The sequence below is a fragment of the Hippocampus guttulatus genome, chromosome 8, assembly GCF_054856545.1.
Source record: "Hippocampus guttulatus isolate MCC_2025c chromosome 8, RoL_Hgut_1.0, whole genome shotgun sequence".
In the NCBI taxonomy this organism is placed as follows: Eukaryota; Metazoa; Chordata; class Actinopteri; order Syngnathiformes; family Syngnathidae; genus Hippocampus; species Hippocampus guttulatus.
In genome coordinates this window covers 4,830,625-4,852,435 of record NC_141268.1, presented here as the reverse complement: position 1 = coordinate 4,852,435, position 21,811 = coordinate 4,830,625, and the positions used below count along the sequence as shown (strand labels likewise).

The 21,811-nt window shown below is 42.4% G+C and overlaps 1 protein-coding gene across 3 annotated transcripts in view; it reads left to right on the top strand.

Moving 5' to 3' along the window:
• sox13 (SRY-box transcription factor 13) overlaps nt 1-21,811 on the top strand; it is a 54,693-nt gene that overhangs the window by 4,929 nt on the left and 27,953 nt on the right. Inside the window, exon 2 of one of the 3 annotated variants that reach the window (XM_086117375.1) lies at nt 20,913-21,076. The exons of the other annotated variants lie outside the window; for them this stretch is intronic. The gene's annotated coding sequence lies outside the window, so the exon portion shown is untranslated. The remainder of the gene's footprint in view (nt 1-20,912; nt 21,077-21,811) is intronic. 3 annotated transcript variants of the gene reach the window in all.

The window sequence follows — 21,811 nt, the reverse complement described above, 5'->3', positions numbered from 1 at the left end:
GTATCTATCCGGCCTTAAAGGCCGGTCCCTGAAAATATTGTCTGACATGAAACCAGTCCGTGGGGCAAAAAAGGTTGGGGACCTTTGCCTTAGCCAATCAGGATTTAGAACACAAAAACTGTACTGTAAAAATGAATAAATAAATAAACTGTACCCAAAGAAATTAGTGAAAGGTGAACCGCGCTGTAGCTGTATTCATATTGTTACTATTTTTTCATCATCCAACATAGGGGTACTATCACTTTTGTCCATGTATCTGTATTGCTTGTTGACAGGCCAATTAGTTCACTGTTTTTGTCTCAACTCTGGGGGGGGGGGGGGACAGAGACACATTCAGAAATTGGGCAGGACTTGTCCTCCTCCAATTATGCCCTTGGCCTGTGAATTTATTTGTGCTGTTGAATGTAATGCGCTGTGTAACAATCATTATATAATTCACCGCTCTGTCTTCATTTCCTCTCTCAGTGCAGTGAAATTGTAGTATTTACAGTATGTATTGAAGAAATTGTCTGAGAGCAGAGGAGAGTGTGGCGAGAGATTATAGTAAAGTAAACAGAAGCAGAGGCTCATATTGAGTAATACACAAACCCAACGCACAAAAATGCATGCACACACCACTTTACCATTAACGAGTAGGTAGTCTCAGACAGTCTTAATGTGATCAAAGCAACCTTATTATTGAGCTCTCACATCAAAATGTACCGTGGACCCTGGTGGTTCATCATATATTTTTTTTGTCAGTAATTCTTTTTTCAGCAATTTTTTCATAGTTGTTTTTTGAGTGGTGGGGGGCAGCCAACCTCAATTTTGGTTGAAATTGCATATTAGAGGTTTTTCAATGTTGTTTGTTTCTTCCCCCAATGCATTTCCCTGGTCGTCAATAATACGCAGTTTTTCGCTCTTTGCGGGCCAAAGTGGGACCCAGTACCCGTGACTATCCAAAGTCCACTGTATTTTATCTTAAGATCTATGACAACTGTTGTTATAACATCCATCCATCCATTTTCTAATACGCTTATCCTCACAAGGCTCGCGGGGCGCTCTGGAGCCTTTCCTAGCCGTCATTAAGCAGTGGGCAGGGGACACCCTGAACTAGTTGCCAGCCAATTGCAGGGCACACATAGACGAACAACCATTCGCACTAACAGTCACACTTAGGGGCAATTTAGAGTGTCCCATTAACCTGCCACTTATGTTTTTGGAATGTGGGACTGAAATTAGAATACCCGGAGAAAACCCACACAGGCACGGGGAGAACATGCAACCTCCACTTCCTGTGTGGAGGTTGCATGTTCATGTGCAAGAGTCCGAATCGCACCCTGCACCTCTAAACCGTGAGGTTGACGTGCTAACCAGGTGGCCAACGTGCTAACCAGTTGACCACCATGCCACCGTTTTTATAACATGACATATTTAAATAAAATAAATAGATATATGTTTAAAACTGGAGCCCAGAGCCCCCTTCGTGCTTGCGAAAATGGTACTCCATTCCAATCCCACGCCCTCTTCCATTTCAAAGCCAGACTGATAAGTGGGAAGACAGTTTGTTGATGGACAAACACAACAGTTGTGATTGCGCATGTGTGTGTGTGTGTGCATGCATGCGCGTGTGTTTTGTAGCTGACTTTATCTGAAGCTTGGGAGTTCCAATCCTTTTTATTCTTGTCAGTCTCATTTTGACACTTGATTGCTCTTTACAACCAGCTTCACACTCCCTGTTGCTGCGAACGCTTCCTTTCTTTCTTTCTTTCTTTCTTTTTTCTTTCTGTCTTTCTTACTCTCAATTTACTTTGCTTTCTGTCTCCCTTTCTTTTTTGTCTCTCTTTGACTCTTCCTATCAATGCAAATGCTGTCCATCAATACAACGTCATCTTTTCGATCAGTGTTGCAAACACACAACTACACTAAACACACATGGGCCCCCAACCCAAGTTATGCACAAAACTAAAGGAGAGCTCGGCATTTCACATTTGAACTCTGCCCCCAGAACTTCCCCCATTCTTTCTTTTGAAGTTTTGTTCAACTCAGGTGAACGGGTTCATACTGGTTGAAAGGTAACCGACGAATCGTCCCCCGCGTCTTAATCACCCATACACGCTCATCGGTTGTTTCAGTGAAAATATGGCTAACTGTATGGTGTTTCATTCATGTTTGGAAGCTTTTCTCGACATTTGATCTCATCTTGTATCAACAGTTCAAAAACGTAATTGTTTTTAAACAGTTTGGAAAAAAAATCAACAAGCCCAGTTGCCTTCAAGGCAACCTTTTTATCCATGACGTGGATGACCGAGAATCTACAGAAAAACAAACAACATTTTTAGCAAGGACAATGGTATTTTTTTAAAAAACTGATATTGTAAGTTAACATTGACTTTGGAAATAATGCTTTCAGGCGAACAATATCCACACCCTTCATTAAATCATTTACAACTGTGTTAAGAATCCTCAAATGTATTATTCATTGATTTGAGACCTTGGGAAAATATCATACATAGTACTGTAACTTACTCATTCATACTCTTTACTGGGGTATTATAATATCTGTTTTTTAAATTTATTTTTTTGTTATATTTCATTGTGTTGTATTCGACATTATATATGTTCTTTTCCAAAACTTTGTGACTGCATATGGGCAATCATGCGAGTTTGGTATTACGTTTGTGTGCTGTAGTGTGTGTATGTAGTCGTGTTGTTGTGTGGTGTACCATTTGTGATCGACTGAACACCTCCATGAGGGCAGTCAAGCAGACAAAGGTCCCCCCACCCCCCACCCCCACCGCACCCCATCTCTCATCCTGACCTCCTATATCCTTTGGACATTGTTCTCTGAATCCTATTGAACCAAGAGTCCACAGTGAACACCACAATAGCGTATAATTGTGTGTGTGTGCGTGTGTGTATGTGTCTCCTTCAGTTCTTAAGCATAGTGTGAGGCCAAGCCAATCAAACAGAACAATGCCTTGTTCGCGGAAGCCTTGTGATCTCTTTAAATAAACCCCTCTGACTGCATTGTCTCATTGAAAGACTCACAAGAAAGTTGAAGGTTAAAAACTCATGTGGTTGACTGAGTGAACAGAACAGTGACTTATGATGGCTTTATCCACATCACATTTCTGCATGATGGTATAGTGCCACGCAGTCGCACCATGAATCACTCACACGAGAAACGGCAACCGTTTATTTTAAGAGAGAAGCAAGACTTCTAAGGTTATTTAACCCCTTGTGGATGTGAGCCCACAAGATGTGCGTGCTTATTTGTTGAATCAATTGTCTTCATAACTTTTGTAGTTCATTTGTTGTTCATTGTGCCATTTGTCTTGAAACGTTTCATGTCCGTGTTCGTGAAAAGTTCTCATGGCTTAGTTGATTGTGAAAGCTCGATATAAATTAAGCTGTATTGTATTGTATTCATTTAGCGTAGCACCATCTAGTGGATGCATAGCACATCCGCAGCCACGATTGTACTTTCTATTCTATGTGCCTTATAATGCAGTGCCCCCTATATATGAAAACAGTTTTAAAGTAGGCCATTCATTGAATGTGCACGTTATAATCCGAAGTGCCCTATAGTGCAGAAAATACGGCATCTAGCCAAGAGGCAGTCCCTCTTCTTCTTGAAGACACCACTTATTGTTGGAGGCCCTGGTGAGCAAGGTCTGCCATCTAGTGGTGAACCCAGTTATTTCAACTGCTTAGATCTCAAGTAAGGGCTAGCACGTTTTTATTTTTAAAAAATTAATCGAGGGCATTAAGATGCACACATTCACTTTCTTTGTCAACGGTGCTGTTGAATGTGAAGGAACACACTGTTTGAATCGCAACGTTTGAAGAAAAAATTCCTCTTGAAAGGTCTTTTGATTGCTGTTGCTTTGTATTAACATTTTCTTCTTCACAAGAGGTGTCGTTGATACTTTTCATTTGTTACTGTGCAGAAACAAGACGGGAGTGTGAGCAAACACGACTAAACCGCTACAAGCAACAATACACACACACTCCATCCTCTCAGCATGACAAGGCATTCTCAAGATTTTTCTTTCGAAAGGACATTTAACAATCCTCTTTTATGTTTGGTAGGTTTCTATGCCTCACTGCTCACAAGGTTAAATATCTTTCTACTGCTCTCTGTCTTGTTTGTTTCAATCGACAATGCGCTGTGAAAGCATTTCATTTGTATTGTGGGTGTGCCGTGTGTGCATGTGTGTGTGTGCATGTTGAAGAATAACATTTTTCCCAGCAAAATCTTCAAAAATTCAGTCTCCTGACATTTAGTTAACATACCTTACATTTGAAGGAGAGGGATAAAATGTTTTGCATTTGAATATTAGTACTATATATATATATATATATATATATATATATATATATATATACAGGTATATGTGTGTGTGTGCGTGTGTGTGTGTGTGTGTGTGTGTGTATATATGTGTGCGGCTGGATAGCTCAGTTGGTAAGGCATCGGTTTGGCGTACGGGAGACGGTGGTTCGAATCCCGCTTGGGGCAAAAATGAGCACATAACACCATCCAGTGTGGGTCCTTGGGCAAGATCCTTCACGCTCATACAATGATGAGAGACAATAAAACGAATGACATGCCGGCTCAGACGTCGCACGGCCAAACAAGGTCTGCGTCAGGTGCTGGGGAACCAGAGCACCTTGATGAAAAATGGGCGACTGGAACAAAGAGATGCGATAACATGGCTCTGTTGGAATGCTACTACTCAAGCAACCCTAGTCAGAGGGGTTACATGCAGAGAATGTGGGCTAAATGGTTACTTCGAAACCCAGTCACGGTTGACCACGAAACAACTAGTAGCTCAGTGTTCCAACATCCACAAACGGCAACTGCTGCCACAACTTGAGATTGATGAGGTACAACGCAGGTTCCCTGGTGAAAGGCCCCAGGCTGCCAGATCAGAGGAGGAGGACATACCAGAGATTGGGAGGCAAGCCCCAATGAATGCAGATGATGAGATTGGGAGGCCAGCCCCAATGAATGAAATGCTGAGCGAGGCAGCAACTGACCTGAAAGCGAGAATGAAAGCTGGGCAACCTAGAAACCGATTACAACGGCTATGTGAAGTACCACCTGAAAGTCTCATGGAAAGTGTGAAGGCAGCACCGAGGGCGATCCCTACCATAAAGATCACGGAAACCAATGAGCTGATATACGCTTCAGCATCAGTGATCCTAGAGATGCTTGGCTATAACAGCAACCATGGAAGCCACGAGATACGTTACCCACCATGGAAAAGACGGTTGGAGGCTAAGATCAAGGCGGCTCGGAAAGATGTGAGTCAATTGACGGAGGCCCAGAGAGGTGTGATGAAAAGGCCGATACCCGAGAGGTACATCCTGAAGCATACCTGAAGCACTCGAAACTGCCAAACAAAGGCTCCAAGCCTTGTCCAGCCGCCTAAAGCGGTACACGAAAAAGAATGAGGCCAGACGAATAAACAGGCTGTTCGCAACACAACCTGCGAAAGTGTACGCTCAGTGGCAGGGTCCCAACAACAGAGCTGACCCACCAAGACTGGAAAGGCATATGGGAGAAGGAGGTTGCACATAACAGCAGTGCACAATGGCTGGTGACCCTGAGAGTCACAGCAACCTCCCTGATCCCAGTTACCATAACAGTGGCAGACATACAGGAAAGAGTCTCAGATATGAAAAACTGGACAGCACCAGGCCCGGACATGGTCCACACCTACTGGCTAAAGAAACTCACAGCACTCCATGAGCGCCTAGCAGCACAAATGAACCAGCTGCTGAGGGATGGGACTCACCCAGGATGGCTAACCGAAGGGCGAACGATCCTGATCATGAAGGATCCCTCAAAGGGTGCAGTCCCATCCAACTATCGGCCAATAACCTGTCTCTCCACAACATGGAAGCTCATGTCAGGCATCATTGCGGCTAAGATAAGTGACGGATCAATACATGAGTGAAGCACAGAAGGGCATTGGTAGAGATACCAGAGGAGCCAAATATCAGCTCCTGGTTGACAGAACACTCGCACAAGACTGCAGGTCCCGACATACCAACCTGTGCACAGCCTGGATTGATTACAAGAAAGCCTATGACTCGATGCCACATACATGGATCACTGAATGCTTGGAGTTGTCTAAGGTGAACAGGACCAAGGTGGCATATACCAAGGTGATGCACTCTCCTCACTGCTGTTCTGCATAGGACTGAACCCCCTAAGCCAAGTAATCACCAAGACAGGCTATGGATACCGCCTCAGAAATGGAGCTACGATCAGTCAACTCCTCTACATGGATGACATAAAGCTGTATGCTAAGAGCGAAAGGGACATAGACTCCCTGATCCACACAACCAGGATCTACAGCAGCGACATCGGGATGTCATTCGGGCTTCAGAAATGTAGTCGGATGGTGACTAAGAGAGGGTCTTGTTCCTTCAGGGGTCTCACTCCCTGAAGGAACAAGAGCAGACATTGAGGACAGCTACAAGTACCTCTGTATACCACAAGCCAATGGCAACCTCGAACTGGCAACAAGGAAAGCGGCTACGGCCAAATACCTCCAGCGAGTGAGGCAAGTCCTAAGAATCCAGCTCAATGGCAAGAATAAGACCGGGCAATAAACGGCTATGCCCTCCCAGTGATCAGATACCCTGCAGGAATAATAAGGTGGCCAAAGGAAGAGATTCAGACCACTGACGTTAAGACCTGAAAGCTCTTAACCATGCATGGAGGATTCCATCCCAAATCCAGCACCATGAGACTGTACGCAAGCCGAAAGGAAGGAGGCCGGGGACTAGTGAGTGTGAGAGCCACTGTCCAGGATGAAACATCCAAGCTCCATGAATACATCAAGGAGAAGGCCCCAACGGATGACACACTCAGAGAATGTCTCAGACAATGGGGAACAGAGGATGAGGCGCTGGAAGAGGGACCATCATGGGAGGACAAGCCCCTACACGGAATGTACCACCGGACCATAACCGAATTGGCTGATCTCAAGAAGTCCTATCAGTGGCTAGAGAGGGCTGGCCTGAAGGACAGCACAGAGGCACGCATCCTGGCTGCTCAGGAGCAGGCCCTGAGCACCAAAGCCATTGAGGCCCAGATATACCACACCAGACAAGACCCAAGGTGTAGGTTGTGCAAAAAGGCACCTGAGACGATCCAACACATAACTGCAGGGTGTAAGATGCTGGCAGGGAAAGCCTACATGGAACGCCATAACCAGGTGGCTGGCATAGTCTACCGAAACATCTGTGCGGAGTATGGACTGAAAACCCCAAGGTCAAAATGGGAAACACCTCCAAAGGTGGTGGAGAATGACAGAGCGAAGATCCTGTGGGACTTCCAGATCCAGACTGACGAGATGGTAATGGCGAACCAACCAGATATTGTGATCATAGATATAGGGCAGAGGAAAGCCGTTGTAGTGGATGTAGCGGTCCCAAGTGATGGAAACATCAGAAAGAAGGAACACGAGAAACTCGAGAAATACCAAGGGCTCAGAGAGGAGCTGGAGAGAGCCTGGAAGGTAAAGGTGACAGTCGTGCCTGTGGTGGTCGGAGCACTCGGGGCAGTGACCCCCAAACTAGATGAGTGGTTGCAACAGATCCCGGGAACAACATCGGACATCTCAGTCCAGAAATGTGCAGTGCTGGGAACAGCAATGATACTGCGCAGAACCCTCAAGCTTCCTGGCCTCTGGTAGAGGACCCGAGCTGAATGAGGGACGGACACCACCCGAGGGGTGAGACAAGGATTTTTTTTTTTTTATGTATACAGTACATACAGCCATTTCGTTACCTCTGCGTCCCGCGTCCTAGACGCATAATTTTCCCGCGGGACGCACAATTCCAAATAATGTGCGTTTTTTTGGAAGCAAAGAAATTTCTCAGTCAAAAAAAAACAAACAAAAAACTACGGCAGGCCTGAGGATTTCACGGTAACGATCATTCCCGGTAGCGTGTCGTTTCCGTGGCGCCATTTTGACGGTACCGAAAAATCATTTAACCATAAAAGTCACCTTGACTGTATGCGACTGTATGCGAGTTGACTGTATGCGATCAAATCTCTCCTGTGTGATCGACGCGATTTCACTGTGCCTGTATGTATGTTTGTGGTGTGGTGTGTGAGTGTGTTTCTTCTAATTTACTTTCATTTTGTTTTGTTTTCAGGGAGGCGACGGAACCGATAACGTCATGTGTGCATGCGGGTTGCTATTTTAGTCCGCAAACTGAGGAATCGCGCGGATGAAAGATTGAGATGGCGGCGAAAAAAACTCACAAAGGTCTACTAATTACGACATTTAAGAAATGGGAATGCCAGTCTGATTTTTCGTATGAATCATCCGAAGGGCGTATCACTAAACTCACCTGTGACGTAGGCACAGAAAACGAGAGCGAGATCGGACGGGAGGCACAATTCCGAGGCAAGTTGGTCATTAGATCTATAGGCTAATCGCTATGAAAAATGTTATGAAACAGTCTTGGTCATTCTATAATTTAGTGGTTGTAGCATGGTAACTATAGGAATAAAACATTTGTCACAAGGTGTAGTAATGCTAATGTTAACTGTTGGTAGAACTCATGATGACATGTGTTAGATTCTTTCGTCAAATTGATAGTAGATTACACATGCATCGTCTTGGGAAGAGGATGTCAAGCCACATCAATACTTACCTGTATGAAGGATTACCAGTAAATTAATCTTTGCAGTGTGAGATTGGAAAAAATACTCTGATTTTGTGGTATGCTGTATTCATGATGCCATATGAGTACACCATATTTTGATCCATTTATTTTTTGGAATAAACCTGGAGTACACAGCTGCAGATGTGATGTTCATTGTTAATGCAGTTTTCAAACATTTACCCTTTAAACGTTATACTTTTGAGTTTCAGAATTCTTGATTATGAATATCAGTCAAAATAGAAAAATGAGTTCCCATGATGAACATTTATGTAACCCAAAATTAGTTACCTTGGTTTCCCATTGGGTAATCCGACGGAACCGAAAAATGGTTACCGTGAATTTCCGAAATCCTCAGCCTGCTTCTGAATTATTTAAATGTTTGCAGCATTTGTTTATGTATATGTTGTTGTTTATGTTATTATCATATGCAATTGAAGTAGACCATTTCACAATTCGAAATTTGGGACTCTCTAAATGCATAATGGGACTCATACTTTTCTGATCAGCGAGTCCCTGGGACTCGCTCGGGATAAACTGTAAAATTATCACTGTGTATATATATATATATATATATATATAGACAGATAGATATACACACAGACACACCTGTGTATACAGTATATGTCTTTTTTTTTGTGGTTTGCGAAGTGTGGTGTGTGAAGCAAAATTCTCTACCTTTCACAAGTTATAACAAATACTAGTCATGTGGAAAGGTTTGAAAGACTTGATAAAGCTACCTATACTTTTCCTCACCAGATGTCTGTCTCTCTCTCTCTCTCTCTCTCTCTCTCTCTCTCTCTCTCTCTCTCTCTCTCTCTCTCTGTCTGTGCGCACGTAGAGCACAAGTGGTGAGGATGTCCGACTCACAGTTCTTGTGCTTTGGATCTGAATTGCGGGTATTCAAGGCTCCCTCCAAAATTCCAAAACCATGCTTATTAAACAGCCATAAGACAGGAAAGAACTTTGCAAAGCGAATCAAATTATGCATTGAAAATGATGGAAATCATGTTGAAAATGTAATTTATCAACATTAGAATTGAATAAAATCGTTTTGTTTTCAGAAGAATGCTTTTTAAATACCATCTATCTATAATGTATGGACACTCTGAGAAGTACAAGGAACAGAAGTATTTTTGATTGCTTGCTGCCCTGCTTTTTGTCACTTTTGAATGCCTTTGGCTCCATTGAAAAAGCAGCAACTCATTTTGGTCATTGCATAAATGCATTGAATGTTCATATGAGCGTGAAGGTGTGCTTTCTCAAAATACAAGCTCCTACAGGACTTAAGGTGTGTTTCATGAAACGATGTTGAAAAGAAAACCTTTTTGTTTGGAAGCATCTGGTGGTTACTTTTGTTTATGGATGGATCTTAACTGCCTTCTCTTTTGACATTGCTCAACCACTTTTATTTTGTATATTTTAGACATGTCTGTGCAGGCCTCTGTGCTTTAAACACTCAGATGCCACAGCATTAAGTACACCTGCATCCCTCTAATGAGCAGTAACCAAGTACAAAGAGTTTTTGTTTTTCCCGTATTTTACTGAATATTTATTTATCGGGCTGCGATGGGCTGGCAACCTGTTCAGGGTGTCCCTTATCCCCCCACCTACTGCCCGAAGACAGCTGGGATAGGCTCCAGCACCCCCCACGACCCTTGTGAGGATACGCGGATCGGAAAATGGATGGATTTATTTATCGGACTACAGAGGTACCTCTACTTATGAACATCTCTTCATACGAAATTTTCAAGTTCCCAAACGTCTCAACAGGAAAATATTGCCTCTTGTTACGAAATAAATTTCGTAAAAATACAATATGACCGGCTAGTCGCAGATCCGAGTTTCCTGAACGCAACTTATAGCTGCTCTGCTATTGGCTATTACTGAGCACCATCCTGGCATCCCATTGGCTAGGAGGGACTTCTACCATATGTGTCTGTGCGTGTCGATAAATAAATAGAGAAATGTGTCTATGCAACATCCTCGTCATTTACCTCGTGCCATGAGACGTTCCAATAGTTTTACATAAGTGTGAATCACCCAGAAAAAGTGTTCACCAGTCGGGCGATCGCTCACTATGTTGATGTTTGCCTTGGATAATTTCGAAGGATTGTTCAGAACTGACAAAAACAAATGTCCTTGGATCAGTTCTTTACAAAACGCCAGGCAAAAAACACTTCTGAGAGAGAACATGAACATAAGAGGGCAGAAAATGACGAGGACGCAGTTAGAATTTTTATTTTTTACTCTATTCTTTGTTTTTTTTTTATTATATTATGCACAACTCTCGTTTATTGGGCAATCTAATTGTAACATACACTATATTTGTTACATATTTTGATATATTTTTATGCTTTGGGAAATATGTCGGAATTTTGTGTGTGTGTGTGGGGGGGGGCTTGGAACGAATTAGGGCATTTACATCGAAACGCGTCTCTACTTACAAAATGTTCTAGTTCAGAAATTTCTTCCAGAATCAATTAATTTTATAAGTCGAGGTACCACTGTACTTTTTATTTTTACCTTTCACATTTTCAAAACAGAGTTGTTACTTTGGGATGTCCCGATCAAATTGCGATATCTGGAATCGGAGCAGATCACATAATCGTGATTAGGCCAAAACGGATGATTTTCTTCATTTTATGATCATTTAAATGTCCATACTGACCAAATAATCACGAACTATAAAGATCTTGTCAAATGGAACAGTAATAGCATCGGGGTACAGTCCGAGTGACTGTAAAAACCACGCACCAAGGCACATCTGCCTGTACACGGTGCAGCATGGCCTAAATTAGTTTTGGAGGAAGAACATGACTTTTATGCTTCTCTAGAACAAGGAGACACAAGCGATTTGAAAATACTCAGGGTAAACTCAAAGATACATCTAAAATATCTTATGTCGGCCAAGTCCGATATGAAGCCACAAAGAGGTGAATGTGCAACGGACAAGTCAGCAATAGTGATGCGCCCAAACGCTTTACCTTGAAGTAGAAGTTTAAAGAGTGGACATTATTTGGTGACAAGCAAGCTTGTTCCCCACTGCTTGCATCTAACGAGGTCATAAATCAATAGTGTTGTTTGGAGATCAGAAAAGTCATGCATGTGTCCACTCACTAAGTAACTGCGTGGACTCTGCATTTTACTCTGCACACACCCTATAAATAACTGTCAATGTATTGTTTCCCGTTAGACAAATCAAATGCACTCAAACAGAGGAATCTCTCATTCTGTGGTATACTTTGTCATTTATATGGGCCATTCCATCAAATTGGTGCCATTATGACCTTGGTAATAAAATGTATGAATACACTATCCAATTACGTACATGAAAACATTTTTTTTCCATATTGCGTCCTGCACATTGATTTGTATGGTGCTTGTAGTTCACATTCTATGAGTGTCAATGTCATGGCTGTGGTTTCAGTATTCGCTAATTTTATTATTATAAACGTGTGGAGAGTTTCACTACAAAAAAACAAAACAAAACAAAAAACTACTGAGATAGACCACTACTCATTTTAAGTTTTTCAATTGGTGTGTTGTTTTAAAAAAAAAAAAAAAAAAAAAAAAAAGATTCAACTTTAAATTTATTGTTTCACAGATTTGGTGAAATGGCCCATATAATATTATTCATTCATTCATTTTCCGATCCGCTTTATCCTCACAAGGGTCGCGGGGGGTGCTGGAGCCCATCCCAGCAGTCTTCGGGCAGTAGGCGGGAGACACCCTGAACTGGTTGCCAGCCAATCACAGCATATAATATCAATGTAAAAATATATAATAGCCTAAAATTATAGGGATGTCCCCAACACACTTTTTTGACACCCTAAGTCAAGTCTTTGGTTTTAAATATCTCCCGATCACCCTCCTGAAAAACTGTAGTGGTTAAGCTCTTGTTTTTTTGTTTTTTTGGGGTTTTTTTTTTGGTGACTCCTTGATTCACACATCAGTCAGACTACATCAGTGAGTAAGGAGGCAAGAATTGTAATGTTTTTTCCTGGTGTGCTTTGTAATGTTCTGTTGTCACCTAGTTAGTATCTGAAAACAGTGACGAATCACCACCAAAATTCAAATGCGGCTTTTTACTCTTGTCCACTTCATTTTGTGAAATGTAAAAGTGATCGGCACAATATTTGGGATTTTGTTGACATGAAATGTCATCTCCTATGAGGAAAAAAACCCCACCATCACTTCCATAATATCAAAAGTATTATGCTGATCGTTATTTGCAGGTTCAAATGGATAAGAGTAGGAATGCACATATGAATTTTCATGGCCAGTTTTCACACATTTAGTGACGCAAAAGTTTTGTTAGATTCCAAAGGTAGGCAGGCTGGCAGCAAACTCACGTGGCTAACACCACTGCAGCTGTCAAGGCAGTAATTAGTGTTCGGTAGGCTAATCAGATGAGGTTAGCAAGACGAAATTCGCTTCTTACCAGCCAGAAATGGGGCGGCAGTAATTAGTGTTCGGCAGGCTAATCAGATGAGGTTAGCAAGACGAAATTCGCTTCTTACCAGCCAGAAATGGGGCGGCAGTAATTAGTGTTCGGCAGGCTAATCAGATGAGGTTAGCAAGACGAAATTCGCTTCTTACCAGCCAGAAATGGGGCAGCCGAGGAGCTTCGCATTCGCCACTAGTCAGGCAGCCAAGCAGCTCATGTTGTTGTCACCCTTTTACCGGACCGCTTTGTCGTGGTCACCCGCCGATCATGCAGCTGCAGTGGGGGCAAATGCTAATTCTGTCTGGCCAGAGATGCAGCTTGGTGTCATGCAAGTGGCCTGTTCAAATGTGCCATATTTTGATATGCAGCAGTGCAACAAGCCCCAGATGTTGGCTTGGTGAAATTTCAAAGTTGGAAAAATCCAGCATGTGAGGATAGTGTGATGCAGATGATAGATGGAAGGATGGGTGAACGATGAAAATTTTGGATCACCAGACTTCCAGCGATGATTCATCCGAGTGTGGCCCTTAAAATGGCCTCATTTTCGGGTAGGTGGTGGAGGGTGTACTTTAACTTTTAGCAAAGTCATTCAATGTTAGTAATTATAATTCAATCCAAGTACAGAATGTCAGTACCTTTCCTATCTCTGCTAATAAGATCAAGTAAAAGAGCCGGATCCTTTCGAAGGATAATAATACTCAATTTTCATGCAAGCCATTAGGTATTGAGCTTCAGGGTCAGGAGAAAAAAAAACCCTCACCATTATATTAGGTGTGCCTTTTGAATTACAGTATTTTATAATTATATTATTTTAAATGCCGCTCAATGAAACAATAATCACGTGTGTGTATGCTTGGCAATGTAAATTGTGGTATCGCACCATGGTCTATGTTGCTGATGGCTTTTAAATGAGTCCCTCTGTTGGTGCTCTTCTCTGCTCACTTATAGCTCAAGCAGTTTCTCTCCATTTCTGATGCATATATTTTTCTTCTTAATCGAATTTAATTGAAGGCCTTTGTCAACCTGTCCCTTCTAAAAACTTTTTCAAATAATGCACACAAATGAACTGCCATGAGCAATTGCTTCTTCATGACAATGAAGTCAAATTTTAATTGTATTAGAAACTGCGTTATTGAAGATAACTAATTTAATGTGTGTGTGTGTGTGCGCGCGCATGCAAGAGTGCTATGTCTGTGTGCAGGGCATGTGTGCAAAGTAGAGAGTGTGTGATTAAGGTGGTCAGCAAGCAACTTCAGACATGATTTCTGTCTTATCGAAGCTGGTTAAGGCCCGTGGAACAAAGTTGTTTGTGGCATACGTCGTTATATAAACTCGCGCACAAAGACTAATGGCCTCCTGTAGTTTCTCACCGTGGAGATGAACAGGCCCCCAGTAGAATCACCTGTTGTGCTCAAAGGCGTTTCTATAGTAACACCTCAGAGCCCTGTAAGACCCTCAACAAACACAGACCCCCACCACTCCTATTTGGAGTGCCATAAAACACACACACACACACACAGACACACACACAGGGGTGCTCTTCAGAAGAACCAGTGAATGTAGTGAGGATATAAAGTGTGCCAGGCTAAAGGAGGGAGCACATTGTGAGAGTCAGGCTTCCTTTGTCTGTACTCCCCTCAAGGAGCAGAGCATGGAAAGGGTGGAGGGTGAGTGCGCTTTGTGAAGTAAGAAAAAAAAAATAGTGGCCTTCATACACATCCTTTGTTCCCTTTCTCTTGTTCTGTCTCTTTATTGGGAGTCTGTTGTGTCTTCTCCCCTCTTCCTCCTCAACCAGCTTCTATAAATGCCACTGTAGCTTCTCGTTAGCCATTACAATAGATGACCTGTTTCATACGAGGTGAGAGAGAGAGAGAGAGAGAGAGAGAGGGCTGTGGGTGGGGAGGGGGGAGTGGGGGGGGGGAGAGAAATGAGTCACAGGCATTGAGAGTAAGAGGGCTGCTTTTTAACTTGTGCCTCTAGAAAGAAGACACAGGGAGCGATGATTATGTGCTGATGAAGGGCCGAGAGCTACTAGCCTATTTATGTGCAGGATCTCCTTTAGGAAATGGATTGACATGTCTATTTTAAGTTTTTTTTTTTTTCCCCATTTTGGCATTTCATTCGGGTCAAGATACGCGCGAGTTCGAAGTTATTCGTTTGGCGAAAGGCGACCCGGCCAAGGGCAACCGCCGCCAGTTGACTTGTTTTTCAAGTGAGTCACTGTAGTTGTGGCATTTCACAAACCGTTGCCACTGATGACAATAACACAACGTCCTGAAATCAAGTTCACTCTCTAAAGATGAAAAAAAAAATAATAATAATTACCATGACATTGTATTATACGGCACCTGTTGCCACCATTTTGCTCGGTCTTCAGCAAGCAAGGAAGACGGTGATAGCTATCAGATTACGTTTCCAAGGAAGTTTAAAAGACAAAAATGACTGTGCACACAGTTGCTGTTTCTATTCATTGCTTTTTAACCAACCAGGTTACTGAAATGTTCTGGGGTTGCTGGAGCCTATCCCAGCCGTCCCACGGGTAAGGGATCATCCCTTTCTCTGTGACTATTTTTACATGCAGTCAATAACACCTTCAAAACCCGAATAGGTCGCACCTGGACCCAGAGAGGCCGTGTAAAAAACCTGAATATGCTCATTCGGGTTTTGAAACCCTGAATAAAACCCTTGGGTTATCACTTTTCTCACTTGAATATTTGGTCATATAAATGCAATCGGACTACCTCAATTCAAAGGGACTTTAGTTTGTGTTCTGTGCATGCTCATTCCACAAGGACTCTTGGTCTTTTGAATACAGGAAGTACTTGGCTGCATGGCGATGGGGCTTATTCGCTGTCGCGAAGCAGTGGAGCCACCAGAGGTCTTCTTGTGTCGCCATTCGCTATGTGAGCCTAACTTGAATACTGTATTTTCCGGTTGATAAATCGCTCCGGAGTATAAATCGTACCAGCCATAAAATGCATACTAAAGAAGAAAAAAACCCATATATAAGTCACACTGGAGTATAAGGGGAAATTGTATTTGATAAAATCCAACACCAAGAACAGACATGATCTTGAAATGCAATTTAAAATAAAAATAAAATAGAGAACAGCAGGCTCAATAAATGTACGAGATGCTAACGCTACATGACGCATAAACAACAAATTGAGAATGTGCCTGGTATGTTCACGTTTTATTACGTTTTACATATTAAGAGTTAATCAGATAACTAGAGCATAAAGAACATGCTAACAAATTAACCAAACCATCCGTGTCACACCAACTCATTAAATAAAATGAATTTTTCATCCTGTGTCACTTTTAAACAACTGCGCCAACTCCGGAGGTAGAAGGTGCCGTGTCTTCTCTTCTACATCGCTTATGTCAGACTCATCGTCGACTTATCAACACAGGTCTAGAGCGCCCTCTTCCGGTTTAATGTGAATATAACGTGAAATCATACAATAATGTGTTCATAAATTGACACATAAGTCACACCAGAGTATAAATCACACCCCAAACTATGAACAAAACTGCGATTTATAATCCCAAAAATACGGTACGTTGATTTCTTTTCAGCGTTTTCACATTATTTTCTTTCCCTACGGCAAAGAACACCTCTCTTTCAACTTTCCGAACAACTTTCCGAACAATTCTCCGTTAATCTACAAGCAGAGGTAAACAGCCACGGCGAAATACAGATGCGGCACAGAAACCATACTTTTGGAGCGAGAAGTAAAGATGGACTGCTTTATTCCCGTGGTTAGTGACAATGTGTTTTATTGACGGTAGATGTCGGAAGCGGAAATGACGTCTATTTGGCTTTTGATTATTTATCGTTCAGATAAGCGTGACAGTGACATCGAGTAGATGTCCGATTTATTTCTGTCATGATTCGGTTTAGGGACCAACAGGTGGCACTGTAGGGCTCCCCCGGCAGCTGCACACCTGTTGGCCATTTGGTAATTAGTCGTATAAAAGGACTCCTGCCCGAACACTCGGTGTCGGGTCATTGTTGCTTTTGCTACTGTCATGTGTGTTGCTGTTTGCTCTTAGTTTCTGTCATGTTTAGTTCATTGTTATGTTTTAGCTTTAGTTATGGTTTTTTGTTTGATACTTTGGACTTTGTGTGTTTGGGATTTAGTTTTCTTTTGTTTTAATACAATTCTTCAAATACACCCTGCTCCTCCCTCCTGCCTGCTTTTTGGGGTCCACCACCACCTCGCAAACGTGACAATTTCCATCTACGAAAGGGGCCTGGATTTGTACTGTTCATATTGCATAAGTGGGCGGCCCGGTAGTCCAGTGGTTAGCACGTCGGCTTCACAGTGCAGAGGTTCGATTCCAGCTCCGGCCTCCCTGTGTGGAGTTTGCATGTTCTCCCCGGGCCTGCGTGGGTTTTCTCCGGGTACTCCGGTTTCCTCCCACATTCCAAAAACATGCATGGCAGGCTGATTGGACACTCTAAATTGTCCCTAGGTGTGAGTGTGGGCGTGGATGGTTGTTCGTCTCTGTGTGCCCTGCGATTGGCTGGCAACTGATTCAGGGTGTCCCCCGCCTACTGCCCGAAGACGGCTGGGATAGGCTCCAGCACCCCCCGCGACCCTAGTGAGGATCAAGCGGTTCGGAAAATGGATGGATGGATATTGCATAAGTAAAAAAGCAGAAACCTTAGAAATTTAAAATGAAAATTGAGAGTATTTGCTAAAAGCAATTCATCAGTTTGAAAAATGAATATCTTGCCTTTCTCGTATATTCAACTGAATATAGGTTGAAAATGATTTGCAAATCATTTTGAACTTTTTACGCATCGCAACTTGATTAGAATTTGGCTTAGTACATTTCAAATTATATGACATGCTGATGAATTCCATATTTCGCTCAACTATGTACTGTATAGTTTTTTGTTGTTTTTTTAAAATATGAATTAACATATACCCGGTGCTCTACCATGATGAACAGGTTATACAGCATCAAGTTATTCACATCTGTGGTTTTGTGGTTGTGTTCAGTTCCAAACGAGAATAATACTCCAAAACATCTGTTTACACATTTAATCAATTTCCAGTTGTAAAGGCCTGTCAATATAAAGGAATTGAATGTCATTTTACCTTGGTTCATTGTTCATGTGTCCCTCTGATTCACTTCTTTTTAATTGGGTTTTAACATGAAACCATGAAACTTCAATTTACAAACGCCACTGTTCACACCCAAAGTTGGTTTGACGGACAAAATATTCCAACCGATTTTGCTTGGCTTCAGAACTGCAGTATGTTTCAGTTTGTGGATCGTCACAGCATCCAAACGGAATGCTTAGTTGTTGTTTATCTCACACAGTGTGAACGTCATTTGCTCAGTGAGCCATGTATTTCACTTATCTCTCTACATTTTCTCAGTAAATTCGCCTCACTATGTCCCAGAACAAAGTGAAAGGTGCAAGTGACAAGGAAGCCCCGTAAAGTGTTGCGGCTCGGCCCGTGCCACCATATCGTGTTTTTATTGAACTGTAACTTCTGAGGAGCTGTGAATGTTCTGCATTGCTGATCAGTCACGGCTGATGCACATAACAGCCTGCCACAGTATGGTGAAACACATTTACGGCACATCATCGTTGCAAAAGCCAGCCCTCCCTAGTGCTGTGGTGTGGAGGGGTTGCTCGGCAGGAGGTTCCCAGGTCAGTTTGCTCAACCATACCAGGGCATAGAGATTGAGCGGAATGATTATGTTCTGTAGGGCAGGGCCCACCTGGACCCAGTGAGGCAAGTTCCCATCACTGCTCTTTGTCTGATCCATTGAGCAGAGAGGATGCCTTATCAAGGTTTGTTGGGGGGTTTTTTCCACCCATGCAAATTTGGATCTTGAGCGTCTATTCTTAATGAGTCGATTCTTTGGACTGTGCACAATGTTTCAGTACCCTTGGTCAGGGGAACAGAGAAAGAAAGGGAATGGAAGGGTGAAGAGACTGAGGCTTTTGTGTCTCCAGCCCGGAAGGTTCATTCTCTAATGAGGCCCAGGCAGTAATGCAGGGTGACTGTGTTTCAAACTGTGTGGGTGCATTTGTGTTGTGTGTGTGTGTGTGTGTGTGTGTGTGTGTGTGTGTGTGTGTGTGTGTGTGTGTGTGTGTGTGTGCATTAGAGGTAAGATCGGGCCTAAAAAAATCCATCCTGACCCGGCCCGAGCCCGACCAATTAACTTGATTTGCAGGCCCGAGCCCGAAGCAAACCCGAAATTTCATATTTTATTTGTGAGGACCCGGGAGGAGGAGGAATGATTAAATTTTATGATATCGAAGTTAAACAAGACTGTATAAACATTTACATCTTTTATATTTCTGTTTCTGTAGAGGGTACATTAACCGACCATTTTCCATCATTGACGGATTTTTTTAAGAGTTGAACGGGAAAAGTTTAAGGCTGTCCGTCATTTTGACGGGTTGAAAATTGGGCCATAAACCACAGCAGCGGTACGTCCTTAAGAATCTAGCGCAGCACTTGAAGAGAGACAAGCAGAGAGACAAAGAAGAACAATGACGGGTGGATAATAGACAGAGACGGGAAGGAGTTCTTTGAATTGTCATTGCAAGAGTTGAGTACAGTACGTGTTGTGATGAGGCGACTTCTGTTTTTTTGCGAACCACGGCCTCGAAACGCCTCAGCACACTGTGATGTTTGGGTAGCAACATTACAGTGAGTTGTGACAAGATACTGATTTAATCACGGTGTATAAATTTTTATAAACATAGATTTATTTTTTTTAAAAATTAGCGAGAGAGAGTGTCAAAATCACTTACGTAGTTGGTTGTAAAGCAACTGTGACCAGATCTTTTGCACACAACAGTATTGTTTGTAAGCTAGAACTTGCATGATTTTTTTTCTCAGTCTTGTTTATTGTTTGCATTTTGTACCAATTGTCCAACAACTTAAGAAAAATCCCACTTTAACTCTCTTTTTCTCTCACGTACGCACGCACGCACACACAGACACATTCTTTACGGATCAAACAGCTGTAATGACTGAAAGCAATGTTCAAAATGTTAAATGAGCTGTCACTTAGCTCTTTTTATACCCCGGGTACTCAAAGTGCTTCATTCTGTTACCTCATTCGCCTCCTGATGACACAGCATCAGGAGCAACTTGGGGTTCAGTATCCTGCTGAAGGACACCTGGACATCGTCACAATGGCCGCGGATCGAACCACCAACCTCTGGGTTGGGGGAACGACCACGCTACCACTGAACCATGCCACCCACGCTTCTGTTTCTATAATTACATGTAGCAGTGTGCGTATTCAGGTGTACTCGCAACATCCTCCCGTTCTTGACTGGGATTGGCAGAAACCAGAATGCAGTGAGCAGACTGGCACTAGCTAGCATAGCAACAGCACTCACAACCTGTTCTTAATGTTTTAACATTTCCGACCACATAGGCTTGCGCTTGTCGAAATCAAATGACAGTGCTGGGTCTCTGCCATGAAACCCTGAGCTACAAAAATGTCTGAACATTGCCATGCTAAAAGTATTCACAGCTCACAACGACACCAACATATACAGTACTGCAAATAAAGGGAAAATATAAAGCCAGTGCCCCGTTTACTGTTATAAATGCTTGTGTGACAGTGGAAGTTCACCCAGAAGAATTTGGGTCTCTAATGTATGTTGTATGAGAATCTGTAAACTATCTTTATGTTTGTTTATTACCAAGTAACCGTTCTTTAGAGTCATAATAAAACAGCAACTGTTGATTCTGACACTTGGCTGTGGCTCACTATCCATTGTGCTTTTCTGCCTCAGGCATTTGAAAGGAGACAATATAATTCCAACAAGTTGCATTGCTGGGTGCGGATAGAGAAGAAAAAAAACCCCACCAATGTGAAAGTACAAGAAAAGGAAGGGCAACTGGCAGCAGCTCCATGATTCACAGAGGGAAAAGTGTTCGGTTTGATGTGTTACGACTTGTAAGTATCTCTTGTGATCTGAGAGGATGGTTTCAATGCTCAAAGAAATTAATGGATTTCCGTCACTGGTATATTCAATTAAAGTGAAAAGCTTCCAGTAATATTTCACCTTAAAAGTCTTGAGATGAAACACCCGAAGTTTGAAGAAAATCTGACAATTTCTGTCGGCGACGTTGGTTAAAATATGCTCTTGGGAAAAAAAAAAGGCAAAAATGGCGACAATTTCCAAAGTGGCGCAATGACAAATTTCCTGAGAGAAAGAGATTGAATGAAATTTATTGTAGGTCTTGGGACGTTACATCTCCTTTCCAATGTTGGTAGATCTAAGTGAAATATTTTCGGAGAATGTTTTGTTAAATATTTGTAGGGGCCATTCATTGAAAATCACACAAGAAATCTCGAAAATATTGTTTGGTTTGTCAGGCCTAAAGTGTGTGTGTGTGTGTGTGTGTGTGAACAGTTTCATGAGTATTTCTGCGTATTTAGACCTTCAAAATCAGTGTTGTTTTCGTAGCAAGCAAGCAAGCGTGTTTCCACGGTAACAGCGTTTTCTAAACTTACTGAAATTGATGAGATGTTGAGAACATTAACCCCTTTAGGGACAGCGGGGACTACAGTGGACAGCGTTTTATGTTATCGGGTTACAGGGAGCATGAAAGGTTAATCAATATTTGTCATAGTTGACCATTTCAGCTCTTCCCTCAGGAGGTGCCTTTTGTTGTTTTTTTTAATGCA